Below are 8000 nucleotides of genomic sequence, written 5' to 3'. Positions count from 1 at the left end.
GTTGGTAGGGTTAAACTTTTTCTCTTTCCCCTTTTTAAAGGAATCAACAAAACTTCTCTGTACCATTCTCTTACACCAACAACTAAGACATTCTGAAGAGAAATCCCCCCTCTCCCCAGATAAGTTCCCATGTGCCCAACAGACTGGGAAATCCTTAAAGAAAGCATCCCGCCAGCATGGTGGCTCATGCCTATAATCCCAGCACTTTGGGAGGCTGAGGCGGGTGTATCACCTGAGGTCAGGAGTTCAAGACCAGCCTGGGCAACATGGTGAAACCCCGTCTCTACAAAAAATACACAAATTAGCTAGGCACAGTGGCGCGTGCCTATAATTCTGGCTACTCAGGAGGCTGAGGTAGGAGAATCGCTTGAGCCAGGGAGGCAGAGGTTGCAGTGAGCCGAGATTGTACCATTGCACTCCAGCCTAGGTGACAGAGCTAGACTCCATCTCAAAAAAAAAAAAAAAAAAAAAAAAAGAAAAGAAAGAAAGAAAGAAAGAAAAAGGTAAGAAAGAAAGAAAGCATCCAAGATGAACATATTCCCATGTGTCCAGTGCCTCATGAGGGTCCATCATGGATTGGACACTCAAAAAAATGTTTGTAGAACTGGATTAAGGTCTTTCCTCATTCTTCAGGGATCCCTGGTGGCTGGCCATTTGGGGGCCTGGAAAGCCCTGATGCTAGAAGCTAGAAGCTAAGAACAAAAAGGAAGACTGTGTGACCTAAGGTACTGGTAGGGAGAATAGTCAGCAAGTGTTGTCCTCATAACAGAGGGATGAGCAAAAGACTATGGATTCTGATAGAAAGGTCAGGATCATATACAATAGATGTGTTTGCTTCTCACCCTCCCTGGACCAGATAGTCCCAGCAGCAGAGAATAGAGACTTGAAATATGGCTGCTTATGAAGTTGGTAGATAGATGGGGGGTAAAAGTTCTTGTCCTTAAGCAGGACCAGACAATGTGTTAACTTTTCACTGATAGAGAAGTTTCATGACTTGGCCGGGCGCAGTGGCTCATGCCTGTAATCCTAGCACTTTGGAAGGCCGAGGTGGGCGGATCACCCCAGGTCCGGAGTTTGAGACCAGCCTGATCAACATGGAGAAACCCCATGGAGAAAACCCATCTCTACTAAAAATACAAAATTAGCTGGGTATGGAGGCGCATGTCTGTAATCCCAGCTACTCGGGAGGCTGAGGCAGAAGAATCGCTTGAACCCGGGAGGCAGAGGTTGCAGTGAGCCGAGATCACACCATTGCAGCCTGGGCAGCAAGAGCAAAACTCCGTCTCAAAAAAAAAAAAAAAAAAAGGAGTTTCATGACTTAATAGAAGTTAGATTGAACGTCTGATCAAGCTCGGCTTCTGATCATAATTGAATAACAATGACACTGAAGACATCATTTTGGAGGGTACAAAGATGCATTTCGATGGTAGGGAAGAGCTGCTACTCCGTGCGCTCCCCCAGAGGGCTGACAGGAGTGCACTGGAGTAAGAAGCCAGCGCGGTGGCCACACTCTGAGCCCAGGACATTCTTGCTCAGAGTTCTGAGGGGAGGCTAAGATCAGTGTTGCTGGCAGAAGTGAGAATAAGGTGGTGGCAACTGGGAATCCCCAGGATACCACTCTCCAAATGAACACTGGCAGAAAGAGTTCTCCAGGACAGGGGTCCTTCCTCATCCGCTTCCACTGCCTGAGCTCACAGACTAAGTTAATGTCATAGCAGGGACCAAAGCAGAAGATCCAGGGCCGTCCCCACTGTATCTGTCCCCAAGAATCCTCTTATGTGCCGTTCCTGCTGTGGGGGACTCCTCCTCTGACACATGCTCATTGGTTTTACTTTTACTCTTTCTATGGGATCCCTTGCTGGGCCTTGGTCTCTTCGTCTGCAAAAATGAAGGCATCAGGCTGGGTAATTCTGCAGGGCCCTGATGCCTTCTGAAATCTTTCAGGTAAAGGTGATGCTGTGGTGCATCGTGTCTGGGTTATATATGCAAGCGTCAGGAGTAACAGATCAGAGGGAGCCTGGCCAGAGTCTGGTGTGGATCTGTCAGTGCCATAGTACTCAGTCACTTGATAAGAGGGAGAAGCGGGGAAGGAACCGCTGGGGGCCATGGATGGAGCTGTGATGGAAGGGCCACTCTTTTTGCAGAGTGAGCACTTTGGGACCAAGAGGTGGAGGAAGACCTGGGCTGTGCTCTACCTGGTCAGTCCCCGTGGCGTAGCGTGGCTCAGGTTCTTTGACCATAAGGGGTCGAGCTCTGGGAGCGGCTGAGGGAGCTCGTGCTGCCTGTACTGCAAGGTGATCCATCTGGTGAAGTGTGTGAGTTTGGCCCCCGTGGCTGTGGAGAGCCCCCCTGAGCCCAGCGCCACTGCCTTCCGCCTGGACACTGCACAGCACTAGCACCTGCTGGCTGTTGATGTGCTGTCCAGTGCAGCCTGGATGCAGACACTGCCAAAACCCCTTTTGGAAAGGCAGCTGGATTCTGGAACCTACCAACAACCCACCTGAGCTTTCTGCCCTGGAGATGCTGGAGAACTCCTTGTGCAGCCACACCTGGGAAGGATCCCAATTCTGGGTAACGGTGCAGAGGACTGAGGCGGCTGAGCACTGTGGCCTGCATGCCTCTATTTGCTGACGGTTGGAGGCTGAGAGGGTGACTCTCCTGACCATGGGGGCCCAGAGTCAGATACTGGAGCTGTCCTGTCCTGGCCCTACACTCTGTTGCATTGCTATGGCTGGGACAAGGTCATGTTCTCTTTTGAGGCCAGCGCCACTGCCTCCTGGGCCCTGGAACCTTCACCTTCCAGACAGCACAGGGAAATGACATCTTCCAGGCAGGTGAGACTGCCATCCACTGGCAGAAGACCCAGGGAAAGGCCAGACAGGGTCAGAATGTTCTCAGAGCTGACTCCCAAGAAGGGGAGGTGGCAAAGGGGAAATTCCCTTCCCTACCTGGCCCCCAAGGGCTTCTTGACAGCCCCCCAGCCCTGTATGCTGAGCCCTTAGACTCCCTGTGCATCGCTTCAGGCCCATCCCAGCACTCCCTATACTCAGACTTCTTGGACAGCACCCTTGCTCGGGCAGCAGAGGGAGTACAATGGAAGAAACCTCTCTATTGGGACTTGTACGGACATGAGCAGCAGCAGTTGCTGAAGGCCAAGCTGATGGACTCCAAACAGGATCCCATCTATGTTGAACCTGAGGGCCTGGTCCCAGCCCTTCCCCAGAGCCTTTATGATCTGCCTTAGGAGCCCAAGGATGTGTGGGGATGCCAAGCTCAGGTGAAGTAGGAGAGCTATGAGCTCCCCTACAACCCTGCCTGATGACTATGCTGTGCCACCCACCGAAAGCACAAAGACCCTCCCTGCTCCCAAGCCCCAGGGCCCAGCCCTCCCTGAACCTAGTACTGCAACTGGCAGTAGCAGCAAAAGCCACAACTCAGCTCTGTACAGCCAGGTCCTGGAGAGTGGGGCCTCAGGGAGCTGGGACTGTGGGCTCTCTAGAGTAGGGACTGACAGGACTGGGGTCAAGTCAGAGGTCCCTACCTGAGAAGGAGGGCAAGGCTGAAGTTGCTGAGGAGGACCATGGGGAGGTGGCACTAGGGATCAGAGAAAATGGTTAGAACCAACAGAAGCCAGAGGGTGGGAGGGGCCATGCCATGTGAGACCAGGGGACCAGAGGGATGGGGGAGTCAAGGGAAGGACAGTCAATCCCAGGAAGTCCTAAGAAGTGGGGCAGATGGCATGGCTGAGGGACGGACTCTGCATCCCCCTAAAGCCATCCCTTCCCCGCTTCCCCAAAGGAAGGGACAGCTGCGGGACCAGGTCTGTGGAAGGTGGTGCATGGTCAGAGTGGGTGCAGTTTGAGGGGCCTGTGTGGAGGCCTCAGAGAGATGTTAGACTGTGCCTACATCCTTACCCCTGCATTATTCTTTGCCAGAGATATATTTAAAAATTTTTTAATTCCTATTAAAGTCAGCTTGGGTTTAAAAATAAAAATTAAAAAAAAAATTTTAAAAGAGAGAGAAGGGGTTGTCGTGGTGGTGGTGGTTAAATAACTGATTTATTTAATGTGCCAGGCACTATTCCAACACTTTATGTACTTTAATTCATCTAATCATAAAATAAACTAATTTAAGCTGGGCATGGCGGCCTATGTCTGTAGTCCTAGCTACTGGAGAGACTGAGGCAGGAGGATCACTTGAGCCCAGAAGTTCGAGGATGCAGTGATCATGCCACTGCACTCCTGGGCAACAAAGGGACATCCTGTCTCTTCAAAACAAACAAAAACTAGTTTACCGATGAGAAAACTGAGGCACAGAGAGGTTGAATAACTTACCCTAAGTCACACAGCTCATCCATGGTGGAACCAGAGTTGGAACCCAGCAACCAGGCTCCAGAATTTGTCATCATTCTTGGAAGTGAAGCTGTCCTGCTCTGCAAGGAGGCTTCGCAGCAAGATTGCAGTGACAATGTTTCATGCCAGAGCATTTTTAGCTCCCCCAGGAGTACATACATTCTGGGGGTGGAGGCCTTAGTCAGGATGAGCTCCCCATATCAGACTCTCAACCACCAGTCGCTCTGGTATGAGGCCCTTGCAGAGTCCTTCCCACTCTGCCTGTCTCCTTCTTCTCTGATGGTGAGTTCTCAGGAAGCCCCTTTGCCTACCCCTATCTCACACACACACACACACACATGCACACATGCACACACGTGCACATGTGTGTAGGCTGGCTTCTAAAGTTCCCTCACCTCTGCCATCTGAAAGACCTGTCTATATAGGTCTGAACCCAATAGCGGACATGGTTTAAAACACTTCCTTGGAATGCTTCTCAGCTCCTATGCCGATCAGCAGATGCAAACGGATGCCTGCAGGGACAGAAACCCCAACTCCACATCCTGAGGCCTGGAAAGGCCAGTTCCTGCCCAGCTGACCCTGTAGCATTTTACAATAAAGCTTCTAATCACCACTACCATTTGTTTGATTACCTATAAATGTGTTAAGTCTTTAAAGATTGTATTGATCAGAACTATTGGTAGCAAGTGTCAGAAGCCCAACCAAAAGTAGTTTAGATAGAAGGGAATTTATTGAGTCAAGGACCAAACTGTAGAAATGACAGGGCGTAAGCCGGGCATGGTGGCTCATGCTTGTAATCCCAGCACTTTGGGAGGCTGAGATGGGTAGACCACTTGAGGTCAGGAGTTCGAGACCAGCCTGGCCAACATGGTGAAACCCCATCTCTACTAAAAACACAAAAATTAGTTGGACATGGTGGCAGGTGCCTGTAATCCCAGCTACTCGGGAGACTGAGACAGGAGAATCATTTGAACCTGGGAGGCAGGGGTTGCGGTGAGCCAAGATCATGCCTCTGCACTCCAGCCTGGGCAACAGAGCAAGACTCTGTCTCAAAAAAAAAAAAAAAAGGAGAGGAAAGAAAGAAAGAAGGAAAGAAAGAAAGAAAAGAAAAGAAAAGAGAGAAAAGAAAAAAGGGGAAAAAAAAAAAAAACAAATGACAGGGTTAGATCATGGTCTCTGAGACAGTTGGAGTCAGGGCCTTAGGCAGCACTGGGACTCTGCCTCCCCTCATATCTCTGCTTGTCCCTGAATGCAAGCTTCAGTTGCTCCTAGTGCTGGTCAGCTTCACTGGGGAAGGAGTATGGCCACCTGCAGGTTCCTCAGATGAGGAAGGACTTTCTTCCAGGCAGAGGTTGGAAGAAACCTCTACCCACAAGGGAAAAAGTCTCCCGTCCCTGGAGAGAGGGGAAATGAAGAGGGCAGGATGATCGCTCTTCAGAGAGTGCAAAGTGGGGTCAGGGGATGAGAATTTCTTCCCTGGAAGCGAGGACAGAATTTTCCAACACAAAGATTTCAGAGTAGCCTATTCCATTCATTTGACAAACAGATAAGAGAGGACCTATGACATGCAGAGTGACGGGCTAGGCACCACGGTAGGGCTGGGGAGTGAGTGAGAAACAAGATGACATAGTTCTGCCCTAAGACCTTGCACTGTATTGCAAACACTTCAACAAGGTCATCTGAGTGACCAAAAGAGAGGAGGCACTACTGTGGGACATGGCAAGGATGCCCAACCTAGTCTAGCGGCATCAGGGAAGGCTTCCAGGAAGCAGTGATATCCAAATTGAGACCCAGTGGATAAACAGGAGTCAACCAGGCTTGGGTTTGTTTGTTTTTGCTTGTTTTGCATGGGAGGGCAGGGAATGAAGTGGGCATTCCAGCCAGAGAGAACAGCTCTGAACTAAAAGATTAGTGTGTGACAGCTGCAAAGAAAGCCAAGATGAGGGGGAGGCAGGCTGGAGCGCTAGCATCGAGGACATGGCCGGCCAGCAAGAGCTTGAACTTGATCATGAGGGCAATGGAGAGCCATGGGAGGGTCTGAGAGCAGTTACCCCATCTGATTTCCCAATTCTGAGATCCCTTGTACTCCCTGTAGAGGATGTATTGAGGGGGAGAGGTGCACCTCTCACACCAGGAGGGAGAATCTTTTGAAGCAGCTGAGCTGGCAGGTCTCAATCTCTACAAGTTTAGACCCAAAAAGTCATTTGAGAAAAACAGAAATTAACAAGTGTTGGCAAGGATGTGTCAAAATCAGAATACTGGTGCATTGCTGGTGAGAATGGAAAATGGAAAAGCCTCTGTGGAAAACATTGTGGCAGTTCCTTGAAAAACAAAAAGAGAATTACTGTTTGATCCAGCAATTCCACCTCTGGGTATATATTGAAAAGATTTGAAAGCAGATACAAACATCTTAAGCAGATATGTGTACACCCATGTTCACAGCAGCATTATTCACAACAGCTAAAATGTGGAAGCAACCCAAATGTCCATGGATGGACGGATAAGGAAAGGGGGTATATAAAAGGAGTATAAGTCAAAAAGACAAATACTGGGCTGGGTGTGGAGGCTCACTCCTGCAATCTCAATACTCCGGGAGGCTGAGGCGGAAGAATCGCTTGAGCCCAGAAGGTCAAGGCAGCAGTGAGCTGTGATCCCACCTCTGCACTGCAGCCCTGGTGACAGAGTAAGACTATCTCAAAAATAAATAAGTAAACAGACAAATACTGTGTGATTCCACTTATACGAGGTCCCTAGTCAAAATAACAGAAACCAGCCTGGGCAACATAGTGAGACCTCCAACTCTACAAAAGATTTAAAAATTAACTAGGCATGGTGGTGTGCACGTGTAGTCCCAGCTACTCAGGAAGCTGAGGCGGGAGGATCGCTTGAGCCAAGGAAGGCAAGACTGCACCATGATCTCGCTGCTGCACTCCAGCCTGAGTGACAGAGTGAAAGACTCTGAAAAAAAAAACCACAAAATCATAGAGACAGAAAGAGGAATGGCGGTTTGCAGGAAGGATGGGGAAATGGAAGGTATTGTTTAACGGGTACAGAGTTTTGATTTTACAAGATTCGAAGAGTTATGGAGATGGATGTATTAATACATAAATATGAATGTATTTACTACCACAGAACTATAGCTTAAAGTGGCTAAGATGGTAAATTTTATGTTATGTGTATTTTGTCACAATAAAAACATTTGAAAGGAGGTAATCTGAGAAACCTCGAAGAAATCCCCTGGCATGGAGTGGTTCCAGAGATTGGGGATGGAGAGGCCTCCTGCGAAGCCCAGAAGGGATGATGGGGGAGGGATTACCTGAGGAAAGATGCACTCCTCTCTGACCTGACAAACTTGGGGAGAATTCCAGGAGTCCTTATACCAACCCCCAAGGACTTCAGCTGGAACCAAAGACACACCCTTCCCGCGGCTTCTCCATGGGTCTCAGACTCCCCATCTACAGGACCTGCCAAGATCGGTGGAGGAGGCTGGGGGTTGAGTGGACGAGCTCCCCAACGGTAAGGATTCTGAACGTGTCCCGCTGTCCCACAGCATGGGAGAGCTGGTGACTGAATCTGTGTAGGGATGTCGGGGCCAGGTGCAGACTGAGTCTAGGTGGTTTCCCTGGAGAAAAAAAGGGGGGGCCGTGG

The 8000-nt window shown here is 49.6% G+C and overlaps 1 pseudogene; it reads left to right on the top strand.

Moving 5' to 3' along the window:
• Positions 1 to 471: 471 nt before the first annotated feature.
• On the top strand, positions 472 to 5451 carry LOC102131555 (docking protein 1 pseudogene; annotated as a pseudogene).
• Positions 5452 to 8000: the final 2549 nt, after the last annotated feature.

Source organism: Macaca fascicularis, chromosome 14 (assembly GCF_037993035.2).
Source record: "Macaca fascicularis isolate 582-1 chromosome 14, T2T-MFA8v1.1".
Classification (NCBI taxonomy): domain Eukaryota; kingdom Metazoa; phylum Chordata; class Mammalia; order Primates; family Cercopithecidae; genus Macaca; species Macaca fascicularis.
This window is presented reverse-complemented; position numbering and strand designations above follow the sequence as displayed.